The sequence below is a fragment of the Phascolarctos cinereus genome, unplaced genomic scaffold, assembly GCF_003287225.1.
Source record: "Phascolarctos cinereus isolate Bilbo 61053 unplaced genomic scaffold, phaCin_HiC Scaffold_4;HRSCAF=312, whole genome shotgun sequence".
NCBI classification, from domain to species: Eukaryota; Metazoa; Chordata; class Mammalia; order Diprotodontia; family Phascolarctidae; genus Phascolarctos; species Phascolarctos cinereus.
The window spans coordinates 657206060-657219102 of record NW_027555847.1 but is presented as its reverse complement, the minus strand read 5'-3'; the positions used below and the strand labels follow the sequence as shown (position 1 = coordinate 657219102).

At 41.8% G+C, this 13043-nt stretch overlaps 1 long non-coding RNA gene across 1 annotated transcript; it reads right to left on the bottom strand.

Moving 5' to 3' along the window:
• Positions 1 to 1857: 1857 nt before the first annotated feature.
• On the bottom strand, positions 1858 to 13042 carry LOC144457065 (uncharacterized). Its single transcript, XR_013486383.1, has 3 exons — positions 12760 to 13042; positions 2705 to 2754; positions 1858 to 2023 (listed from the first exon to the last, which is right to left on the bottom strand). It is a non-coding gene; the product is annotated as an uncharacterized LOC144457065 (long non-coding RNA).
• Position 13043: the final 1 nt, after the last annotated feature.

Below are 13043 nucleotides of genomic sequence, written 5' to 3'. Positions count from 1 at the left end.
GGGACTGAGAGGATGGTGTCACCCTCTTTAGTAACAGGGAAGGTAGAAGGGGAGGAAGGTTTAGGGGGAAAGATAATGAAATTTTTTCTTGGTCATGTTTCGTGTCAGATGTCTGCTGAATATCCAGTTTATTCCCTCTGTTGTCTCTTATAAACTCCCTGAGCAAAGAGATTGCCTTTAATTTAATATTTATATCCCCAGTACTGACTTAGCAACCTTCCTGGCACATGGTAAGTCAGTCAATCAATAAACATCTAGTAAGCACCTTCTATGTGCCAGGCATTGTGCTAAGTGTTGGGGATACAAAATATGGCAAAAGATGTCCTTGCCTGTAAGGAGCTCACAATCTAATTGTGCTTAATAAATCAAAGTACTTAATAAATGCTTTTGAAAATTCATTGATTAAAGTGTTATTATTAAAAAAATAAAAATAACAAAAATTGGAAACAATTGAAATCTTCTCAGAGCATAGATATAGCCCTTCCTCTAGTGAGGTATTTGGACTGGTTGCTTCTAATAACACACAACCAGGGAGTTACACAGCCATATCCCACTTCTTGCTCCTGCCCCAGGATTCCCTAGGCCCAACGATCACTTTATTGTTGTTATTATTCAGTCATATCTAACTCTTTATGAACCATAGCATGACAATACTGTCTATGATGTTTCCTTGGCAAAGATACTGGAATGGTTTGCCATTTTCTTCTCCAGTGGATTAAGGCAAACAGTGGTTAAGTGACTTGTCCAGGGTCACACAGCTAGTGTCTGAGGCTAGATTTGAATGCAGGTTTTTCTGACTCCAGTGTTTATGATCCTTATTCTAACCAAAGACTGTGTGAGACGGGAGGACTGAGACTGAGTCCTGTGGATTTCCATTTCATCAAACTTCCCATGAATCCCTAAGTCTGTTTAGGAACTACAGGGAATAGTACTCCATGAGCACAGACTACACTGTTCAGTCTGTGAAAATCACAGCTTCACCTCCACACAGACTGTGGCTGTGTATGTCTCTGCCACAGAAAATCCATTTGGTAAATAATGGAGGGATTTGCCCCTCCTGACACAACTGCTCCCCTGTCCAAGTGACTCTTCATAGGATGAAATAGGGAAAGCCTCTTTGGGGGATAAACATTGAAGAATGACTAGGTAGAAGCTTAGTAACTGAAAGAGGATTTGTTTGGGGAGGAGAAGGCTGGGATTTATGTTCTCAATTTGGGGGGGGAAGGGGGAGCATATTAAATAATGAATCATATGGGCACTAATTGGCCTACTGGGGCTTATTTATCCAACCCAAATCTTTTTCTCCTTTATTGATGCTTCAGCTGCCAGCACAGAGAAACACAGAGAGAAAACCAGAGACACAGGCACAGTTGCGCAGCATACATTCTCTCAGTATTATGAGAGAGCCACAATGGTCTGAGGGGGAGGAGACTCAGGGATTATAGGAAAGGGGGTTCTTTCTCCAGTTCTCTCCTAACTACCTTCTCACTTGGGGTAGATTTGGAGAAAGGAGCCCAAGTCCTCCATGGCCAGCTGGCTATGGTCCAGCTGGTGGGGAGGGGCTCGGCATTCCTCATCCCTGCTACCAGGAATCCCATGCCCCTTTCTCCCAATAGGTAATAATAATAATGATGATGATGATGATAATATCTCCCATTCCTGTAGGGCTTTAAATTTTAAAGTCCATTCTTCATCTAACCTCAGTCTGGAACCCAGAGCATCCCATACCAATAGGCTTTAAAATTGGAGTTCTACTCAAAACCATCTAATGAGAAGTAGGTTGAACAAGTACTATTGTCTCTATTTTATAGATGAAGAAATCGAAGCCCAGAGAGGTTCAACAAATTGACTGTTGTTACATAGCTAATAGCGGTTTAGTCTGGAGAACCTAATTTGAGCCCCAGCTCCAAATCCCATTAATTTCAATGTATTGGGGGAAGGGGGTAGTACTGGAAGGTGGGAGACCTGAACAGGTAGATACATTGTGTCCTGGCCAAGTAGAAACAGAGATTCCTTTTTCTTCCTATGGGAGAGAAAGCAATGTATCCGTTACAAGAGAGAACATCAATGTATCACTCCTGCCCGCCCCCGCACCCCTCCTCCTGGCATTGGAGGGGAAATTCATTAAAACCCACAGAGGCCCCAGAGTCATTTCTAGAGAAAGCATCATGCAGGAATTACTCAGAGGTTTTGTTTGAGGGGAGGATATCCATCTGGAGCCAGAGCAGGGGTGGGGAGGAATGAAAACAAACCAGGTTTATTAAAGGGAGATGGGGAGTGGGGAGGGCAGATCTATGCCAAGCCAGAGGGAATCTCGTGTCTCAGTACTATATTATTCCTGAAACAAGGCGCAGACACTTGGACAGACCTGTGCCCTCTGATAATATGTCTTGCAGGAGAAGAAGCATTCCTGCTCTACCCAAGCAGGGGCCATTACCTTCAACTTGGTTATTCAGGACACAGGTTTCCCTCTTAGGCATATTAGAGTCTAACTATGATCTACTATCCCATCCTCCCCCTCATCCTGCCACTGAGAATGGTGCTTGTGGAAGTGAGGAGTAGATACTGCTTTTGGGTGGGTGAGAGGAAAGAAAGGGGGAGAGTGTTCAACACTAATGCTGCTGGGACAGAGATGAAGGCCAAAGTTCTATCCTGAGGGAACTCGCAATCCAGAGGAGAAAAAGGATCAGATTTGGGTCCTTACCTTATGGAGCTCATTGTTTGGGGTAGAGGAAGGAGGAGCAGACCCAGGCCCTAGGAAGAAAACAAAAAGAACAGAAATGGCCTTTACCCTCAGGAATAGCTTGCCTAGAATGAACAATTAAGGGAGCTGTTGGGAAGAAAAAGACTGGAAAAGCAGAGCAAATGTGCCCTGAATGTCAGGATGAGGAATGTGGACCTGACCCCATTAAGTAGCAAAGCCAGTGAAGGCTTGGTGACTGCGGTCAGTGAAAACTCTGTGGACAGTGGGACCAGTAAAGGCTCTGGGGAGAATGGCTTGTGGGAACAGCGAAGGCCATAGAGAAGGAACCAAGAATTTATTAAGCACTATTACATGCCAAATATTACAAATATTATCTCATTTGCTCCTTACAACCATCCTGGCCAAGAAGGGGCTATTATTGTCCCCATCTTATAGTTGAGGAAACTCAGGTGGACAGAAGTTAAGTGAACTGGTATGTGTCTGAGGCTGGATTTGAACTCAGGTCTTCCTGACTTCAAGCCCAACTTCCTATCTACTGTACCGTCTAGCTATGGGACCAGTGAAGGAATTGAATCCATCAGAGCAGTGAAGAACTAAGGACTGTCTAAGTGACAGCCTGAGGACAAAGGTGACAGTGAAGTCTATGAAAACAGAGGAACTAATAAACTGTAATTCCATTCAGTAAGTATTCATTGAGCATCTACTGTATAAAAGGCATTATACTAGGCACTGGTAAAACCAAAACAAAGAAGTTTACCTTCTAAGATGTAAATAATATGGATGAAATACAACCTGTGCAAAAACCTAGAGGAGGAGGATGAGATACCTAGCTTGGGAAACATCAAGTGGGCTGATTTGGTTAGAAGTATACAAAAGAGAATAAAGTAGAAGTCTGGAAAGGTAGGCTGGAACCAGATTTTGAAGGGCTTTAAATGCCAAACTGAGAGTGTGTCTGTTACTCTAAGAGGTGACAGGGAGTCACTGAAAATTCGTGAACAGAGGAGTGACATGGTCCAACCTGTGCTTTAGGAAGATTCGAGAGTAGAGAAGACCAAAAACAGAGAGATCAATTAGGAAGCTGTAACAATGGTCCAGAAAAGAGATGATGAGAGCCTGAACTATGGTGCTAGCCATTTGAAAAGAGACAATGAGAAGGATGTGAATGATATTGTGGAGATAGAATCTGAGACTTGGTAACTGCCCACATCTGGGGGCAGGGTGAGGGACAGAGAACCAATGTGGTTCAGTCTGAAGTTGCAGATCTGATTGATTGAGAAGATGGCATCACCCTCAACAGAAATAGGTAAATTTGGAGGAGTGAAAGTTGGGGGAGGGGCATTATGAGTTCCATTTTGGACATAATGAGAATAAGACTCCTATGGGACAGCTAGGTGGAAATGTCCAGTAGACAGTGATGGGGGACTGGAGCTCAGAAAAGAGATGAGGGCTGTATATATAGATTTGAGAGTCATTCATATAGAGGTGATAATTAAATCTGTAGCTGTTGAGATAATTGAAGGAGGGTGTAGAGAGAAAAGAACACCTCAGAACAGAGCCTTGGAAAATGCCCACACTTGGGGTGTAGGAGAAAAATGATGATACTCCAAAGGAGACTGAAACCAGCATTCAGACAGGTGGGAGGAGAACCAGGAAAGAGCAATGGCAAAAAATAAACATAAGGAAGAAGAGAGTATCTAAGAAGAAGGGCGTGGTCAACAATAGTCAAAGCTACAAAGAAGTCAAGAAAGATAAGGATGTAATAATTAATAAATTGTTGGTAATCTTAAAAAGAACAATCTTAATTGTTCTTGGGCTATGGCTATAAGACAGCTCTTTCTAGAAGTTTAGCTGTAAAAGAGGACAAAGATACAGGACAGATATCTTGAGAAGACAGCAGTCACCTGAATGTTTTAGTTTTGTTTCGTTTTTTTAAAAGGTGGAGGAGATGTGGACATGTTTTCAGGCAGCAGGGAAGAATCCAGCAGATAAAGAAAGATTAAAAATGAAACAGAAAAGCAGGCAGAATAGCACTGTGAAATAGCTCAGTCAACTAGCATTTATTAAGTGCTGTGCTAGGCACTGTGCAAGAAAGGCAAAACACAATCAATCCCTCCTCTCAAAGAGCTCTCAGTCTGATGGGGAGACAACATACAAATAACTATGTACAAACAAGGTATGAACAAAATGAGTTTGGGATTGTCTCAGAGGGAAGACACTAAGGTTCAGAAAGACCAGGAAAGGCTTCCTGCAGAAGATGAGATTTTAGCTGAGACTTGAGGGAAGCCAGAGGAAGTTAAGAGTTGGAGATGAGGAAGAAGAGAGTTTAGAGCATGGGGCACAAACAGTGAAAATGCTCAGAATCTGGAGATTGAGTCTCATGTGAAAGGAATAGCAAACCAACGTCACTGGATCAAAGAGGAAGAAGACTGGAAAAGGCAGAAGGGGCCAAGTTATGAAGGGCACATTAAAAATACGTACTTTTGCGAGTCAGTCTGGGAAGTACAGGGGAGAACACTTTTGAGTGAAAATCAATGGAGATAGAAACAAGTTAAATTGTCAGCAAGGTATACTACCACCTGGACTAAAAATGGAAATAGATGTTCAAGAGATTGATGATAAGTGTGACAGACATGATTGTAATGGAAGGCAAATTATCTGGGTATCTCCAGGAGCTCTCTTTCTCTGCTAAAAGCAGAGAAGCTAATAATGTATTGGCTTGTCTGAGTGATAATTTCATCCTTCAAAAGGTAAAAGGAGCAACAAGAGAAACAATTGCTCTGTACCTGATTCTTACCAATAAGAGGGAACTGGTTACTGAATTGGAAATGATAGGAAACTTGGGGGAAAGTAGTACTTTGTCTTGGAATTTGTGATAGACAAGAAAGAGAAAACCAGGAATAGTTGGACACGTGTCTAGATGTGGGAAGAGCTAATTTCAAAGGGGTTAGGGAAAGGATAGGTCCTTAAGGATTATCCTGAGGATCCTTCAACTTGGTTGTTCTTTTTTTAAACATATTTTGACAACGATTTCAGTATAATTTGTTTCTTTTTTGATAAAGAAATACATACAAAAATATGTGTTTTGTTTTATGCATTTTAAAATATTGCTCTGAGAATGGTTCTGTAGGCTTCACCAGACTTCCAAAGGGGTCTGTGAAACAAAAAAAAAAAAAGATTCAAAATCCATGCCATAAACTGAAATGTAGAGATTAGGTTCTTAAGATTCAAAGGAAAATAATTTGGATGAGAAATGAAAAAGGAGTGATCTAAAGAGTTCCATGATGGATAGAAAATGCACCAACCAACTTAGGGCTTTTTGTTTCTTTTTTATGGCATATAAAGAAGTTAGAACCAAGGGAACATATCGAAGAAGGAATATAAAAGCATCTAATAGTCCTTTTAAAAAATAGTTATCAAGAGGGGCAGCTAGTTGGTGCAGTGGATAGAGCACTGGCCCCTGGATTCAGGAGGACCTGAGTTCAAATCCGGCCTCAGACACATAACACTTACTAGCTGTGTGACCCTGGGCAAATCATTTAACCCCATTGCCTAAAATAACAAAAAAAATAGTATCAAGCACAATAAACTTCACGAAGTATTATTAAATGACTACCCCCAAAATTGGAACATTAATGCATTGTTGGTGGAGTTGTGAACTGATCCAACCATTCTGGAGAGCAATTTAGAACTATGCCCAAAGGACTATAAAACTGTGATTTGATCCAGCAGTAGCACTACTTGGTCTGTATACCAAAGAGATTATAAAAAAGGGAAAAGGACCCACACGTACAGAAATATTTATAACAGCTCTTTTTTGTGGTGGCCAAGAATTGGAAATTGAGGGGATATCCATCAATTGGAGAATGGCTGAACAAGTTGTTGTATATGAATGGAATGGAATACTATTGACCTGTAAGAAATGATGAGTAGGCAGATTTCAGAAAAACTTGGAAAGACTTACGTGAACTGATGCTGAGTGAAGTAAGCAGAACCAGGAGAACATTGTACACAGTTACAGCCACAATGTGTGATGACTAACTTTGATAGACTCATCTCTTCTTAGCAATACAATGATCCAAGACAATCCAAAAGACTCATGATGGAAAATGCTATCCACATCCAGAGAAAGAACTATGGAGTCTGAATACAGATCAAAGCATACTGTTTTCTTTCTCATGGTTTTCCCCTTTTGTTCTGATTCTTCTTTCACAACATGACTAATGTGGAAATATGTTTAATATGATTGTACATGTATAGCCTATATCAGACTCCATGCCATCTTGGGGAGGGAGTGAGGAGGGAGGAGGAAAACATTGGAACTCAAAACCTTAAAAAGTAAATGGTGAAAACTAAAAATAAATTGATTAATTTTAAAAATAAGTGACTACCCCCACCGTAGCCCAAGTGAGGTTACCTGAGCTGTCAGTGGGAGCATTAGGTGATAACCCTGCCAACCTCACCCCTCCGTTAAGTGCTGCTGGCTCATTTCCTTATTCAGTAAAGCAGTAGACCCTTGCTTCCTACTTTACATCCACCATTAGATCTCTCTTCCCTATGGTTCTACATCTTTAAAGCCTTCAACATCATTTCCCATTCTCTCCTCTACTCCAAGCTCTGCTTCAAAGACAGACCTTGGCCTTAACCGTGGCAAATCCTTCCATTTGTGCTCTTCATCCTATTCCACAATTCACTGGAAGCTGCTAGGTGGCATGGTGAATAGAACACTGGGCCTGGAGTCAAGAAGACCTGAGTTCAAATCCTGCCTCAGACACTAGTTGTGTGACCCTGAGCAAGTCACTTACTCTCAGTTTTCTCATCCGCAAAATGGGAGTGATAATAATAGCACCCACCTCCCAGGGTTGTTTCGAGGACCAAATGAGATGATGATTATAAAGCACTTAGCACATAATAAGCACTATATAAACATTAATTGTTATTACTAGCTATGTGACCCTTCACAAGTCACTTACCAGCTGTCTGCCTCAGTTTCCCCAACTGTAAAATAGGGATAATAATAGCACCTATTTTCCAGGGTTGTGAGGATCAAACAAGATAGTCCTTGTAAAAACACTTTACAAACCTTAAAACTCTGTACAAATGGTGGCTATTCATATTCATGAAGTATTTATTAAGTACCCATTATATGTTAGGAGCCATGCTAGGCACTGGGGGTATAAAGACAAAAATGAAACAGTTCCTACTTTCAAGGAGTTTACATTCTGAACACAGATGTACCAGTTCTTATAGCTTCTCCCCATCCTTGAAACACTGATGGGAAAAGACAGGGGAAGAAAAGGGAAAGCTGTAGATGGACATACATTTCCCCAAATCATATAGTTTCTTCTTCTCTTGACCCTGAGAAATCTTCCAGTGCACCATTTTAGGCCACTTTTTTTTTTAATGCTACCAGTGGAGTGGGTGGATGACCACTGCTGATGCTGTGTTTACCGCAGCCGTCCACTGTGGCTGCAACTTGAATTGGGTGAAGAGGAGCTGGGATCCCGAAGAGCTTGATGGCTGCGGTGGAAATACAGAGGTCTGAAGTCTTTGGGGATGCAAGGCAAACCGGAAGCAAAGCCAAGCCAGACTGAACTATAATTTAAGGTTAACTGTGGTGAAACCTCAGATTGGCCCCGAGAACCAATCCTGATATTAGGTGCTTCAGTTTTTTTCAGTTGTTTGCAAAACCTATCCTATCTGGTTTCTCCAGTGAAACTCCTTCCACTAATCCATTTCCCCATGCCCTAGGGGCAGTAAGAATGGCTGGTATGATTGGACTGAGATGATGGAACACTGTGGTTCCTCTATAGTTTAGTTATATGATAGGTTCTTTACTTTTATTAACTTGACTATGTAACTTTTTAAAAAACAAGTCATGTCACCACTGAAAAAAAAATCAATCATCTGAGTCTTATGAATAAGGTTGATGGATTGAGAACAGAAGATTTTCCAAATGCAGGTAGAGATGGAGCCGAATTCATATTTTCATAATTCTCATGTTTCACAGCAATATTTCATTTCTTTCCCCTTAGGTTAAATTTTGAATCTTGACAGTGCTGTGGTTTTCCAATGAGTAGCCCCTGACCCTCTTTTAGAAGGCCTCCAGTAAGGAAGAATCGCCTTCCTCCTGGCAATCCATTCTCCTTTTGAACAGGTCTTATCACTAGGAAATTTTTCCTGACATCAAAAGCCTAAATCTGACTCTGGGCAACTTCTTGTCACTGCTCCATGTTTTGTTCTCTGGGGCCAAACAGAACAAATCTGCTCCTTCAACTACTTGAAGATTCCTATCATGTTCCACATAAATCTTCTCTTCTTCAGGCTAAACATCCTTCAACTGATCCTTATATAGCATGATCTCAAGGCCCTTCAAAATCTTTGCTACCTTCCTTTGAACTCCCTCTAGCTTAACAAGGTCCTTCCTAAAATGTAGCACCCAGAAATTAACATAATACTCCAGGGGCAGCTAGGTGACTCAGTGCTGGATCTGAAGTCCAGAAGACCCGAGTTCAAATAAAGCTTCAGACACTTACTAACTGGATGGTCCAGGGCAAATCACTTTACCATTGTCTGCCTCAATTTCCTCAAATTGAGGTTAATAATTATAGCACCTACCTCCCAGGGTTGTCGTGGGAGTTAAAGAAAATAAGGTTTGTAAAGTACTTAGCATAGGGCCCCAGCACATGGTAGGTGCTTAATGAATTCTTGTTTCTTTCTTTTCCTTCCTAGATATAGCATAGCTAGGACATAATACAATTACCTCTCAGACACTATTACTCCCTCAAGGCAGCCTAAGATTGCATTAACTTTCTTGGCTGCCATATTATTATACTGTTGTCTCCTATTAAGTAAGTTTCAAGTCTCCTAAAACCCTTGATCTTTATCTGATGAAGCATTGTTCAGCCCACCCTCTGCCCCACCTATGATATACTTACTGAGTTGATTTTTTTTTTTTTGGTGAGGCGATTGGGGTTAAGTGACTTGCCCAGAGTCACACAGCTAGTGAGTGTTGTGTGTCTGAGGTCGAATTTGAACTCAGGTCCTCCTGACTCCAAGGCCGGTGCTTCATCCATTGCGCCATCTAGCTGCCCTTGAAGTTGATTTTTTTAACCCGAGCATATTCCTTTACAATTTTATCTTTATAGAATCAGTCCAATACTCTAACCAATCAAGATCTTTTTTTGCATACTGACTCTGCCATCCATTGTGTTAGTCATCCCTCCCATCTTTGTGTCATCTGCAAATTTTATAAGCAGGCCATCTATTCAAATCATCAATAAAAACAGTATAATAGCAATAACCCCACCAGGTCTATGGCCTATAAAGATCAAAGAAAGAAGAACAGGAACTGTGGGAATAAAAATATTTATAGCAGTTCTTCTTGAAGTGGCAAAGCACTGGAAACTAAGGGGGTGCCCACTGACTGGGGAATGGCTGAATAAATTATGGTATGTGGATGTAATAGAACAGTATTGGGTTGTGAGAAACATTTCGAGGAATGGTTTCAGAGAAGAGCCTGGGAAGATTTGTATGAACTGATTCAGAGTGAGGTGAGTAGAACCAAAAGAGTAATTAATACAATGACAGTATCACAAAGAAAAAATAACTCTGAAAGACTTAAAAACTTTAATCAATGCAATGGCCAACCACAACTCCAGAGGACTAATGCATAAACATATTACCCCACCTCCTGACAGAGGAGTAAGGAACTCAAGGTGCATACATTTTTAAACATGGCCAAAAAGGGAATTTGTTTTGCTTAGCTATGCATATTTGTTACAAAAATGGTGGATTTTTTTTTTCCCATTGGAGAGGGGAAGGTGCAAAGGAGAAAGATAGGGATAGGATTCCCTCCTCACCCAAAACAGAGGAGAAAATGAGGAAGGCCAGAAGGATAGCTTTGAGAGTTACATGTTAAATTATATAAAAAGAAAAGATGAGATTCAGTTTCATGTATAATCCTCCCTGTCCTACAACGTGTATGGAAAATGGAAACAATCATTTTATTTGGTTTTTGTTAAGTTCAGAATAAAAAATTTAAAAACCCATAAATTTTAAAAAGCACAAGGTCAAGTACAAATAAATCACTGGGACATTCCACAGGAGACTTACTTCCAAATTGATACCCAGATATTAACTATGAATTCTTTTGGTCTGGCCTTTCAATCACTTTCGAATTCACCTAATTAAACTATTACATACCCCATATCTTTCCATCTTTCCCACAGAATATCACGAGAGATTTTGTTGAGGATACGTATTCCATACATGTATGTACGTATGTATGTACATAATACATCTCTCAGCATCTCGCTGAGAGGACATGGAGAAGGAAACTCCTCTGCTTGGTTCTCAGTGACTGGGGCTGCCTCCAAGGTAACTGGTAACTAAGAGTCAGAATAATTACACTTTCCCTGTCTATAAAAAGTGATCTGTGAAATTGTTCAGCCCCTTCCTTTTCATATGATTTCTTCCTTGGTCTTCCAAACTAAAATACAAGCAATAGAGAAAGAGGATTTTTTACTTCCCTATCTCACAGGAAGCACATGACAAGCCTGAAACTGAGGATTCCTTAGTTTGAAATTTGGGCACAAGAGGGAGATTTTCTCTATAGTGTCCTGGAAAGCAGAAGAGGACTGACAACACCAGAGGTTCACCCTGCAAATGAAGTAGTAAAGTTATTTGATGAGGGTGGGAAGAGGTCTGGACTTTTCAGCTCCACTATTATGAGCTGTGTGATCATCATGGGTTCGATGTGCAGGGGGATAGTTTGTTCAGTAGCTCCCCCAAAGTGTGTTTATGAGTCTAATAAATTATTTGTGTGATCTATGTTTCTATATTTGTTCATGGATCTCTGTGAGTCCTTTGCATCTTAAGCATTTTCTGTGGTTAGGGAAATAAAGTCTGTCAAATACCTGGTACTCACATTGTACAATGGGTGTCTGAGTGGGAGTTGTGGATCTTCTTGTCAGTCAGTTAGCATTTATTAAGCACCTGCTACATGCCTCACTTCAGCACTCCCGTCCCTCACATAAGGACCAGGGGCATCAGTGCTCCCCTCCCCAAGACCCAAGGGTGATGAGTATTTCCCCCCCCCCTCCACATAAGGCTCAAATGATCTGTGCTCCTCTTCCCCCTGCCCCACATAAGGCCTATGGGGATCAGTACTTCCCTTCCTTCACATTAGGAGGACAGGGGGATAGAAAGAAAGGGGGGGAAACAGTGCCTGTTCCCAAGAAGCTCACAGTCTAATGAGAGATATAATGTACAAATAACTATGTACAAATGAGACATTTGGGGAAAGTAAGAGAGCTATGCCTAAGCTTTATTTTAGAAATTTTCCTGGAGAACTCCAAGTAAAAGCATACCAAGGCAAAGAGAAATTGACCATGTAGAGTCAGTCCCATAGGATCAAATCTAGTGGTGTGAGCTCAGAACCCTTGAGAGGGCTTCTTGGCCACAAGTCATATCTGTAACCTCAGTGTTTAACAGTGCCTTGTTCATAAGACATGCTTAACGAATGTTTCATGAAGATTGAAGAAAACGGGACCAGTAAAGGCCTGAAGTGCAAAGGAGGAGAACTGGGGTGAAAAGGGGAGGATAAAGCAGAGAACTGGGCAGAAGCTCAACCAAGGGCTGGGCAAAGGACAAGATAAGAAAATGGGGATAACCAGATGAGTGCTAGGCATGGTCTGGGGGAGGCTCAGGCAAAAAGGCTGGACAAGGAGCTGGGCAAAGGATAAGGACTGGCAGGTAAGCAGACAAGAACTTGGCAGAGGGCCTGATAAGCACTGATGAGAACTGGAGAGAGGATAGAATAAGGACCCTGAAGAAGGCTCGTGAAAGTCCAGTAGAGGGCTGAATAAGGATCGAGCAGAGAACTGGGCAGAGCGCTGCGCCCCCAACTTCTTGGACTGGAACTGAGCCCAGGCTGCGGGTCCTGAGCCTGAGCAAAACCATGGCAACGGTGTAACATAGCAACGGCGCCCATAGCATCATGCCTCCAGCTCCTCTCGAGCTCCAGTTTCCCCGCCCTTCTGATAATGCTTCTTTACCTGAAGGATCAGAGAACAGTTGAGGAGGGAGTTACAGGTCCAGTAACCAATCAGAGATCTGAATTCTTCCCGGGGCGGAGGGGTTGTCCTGAAACTAGAGGAGGAAGTTAAGGGGTGGTCTTTCTATTTTTCACCAATGGCCATAATGAGAAGCGACCTCCGTTCCTCATTCCACTACTTACGAAGCTGGGCTTGAAGAGGGGGTGGGGTTAGGGAAATAGAGAGTCTGTGGGCGGAGCCTGGGTGACAAGAGGCAACGCCCCCGCGCCTATCTGGCAGCAAGT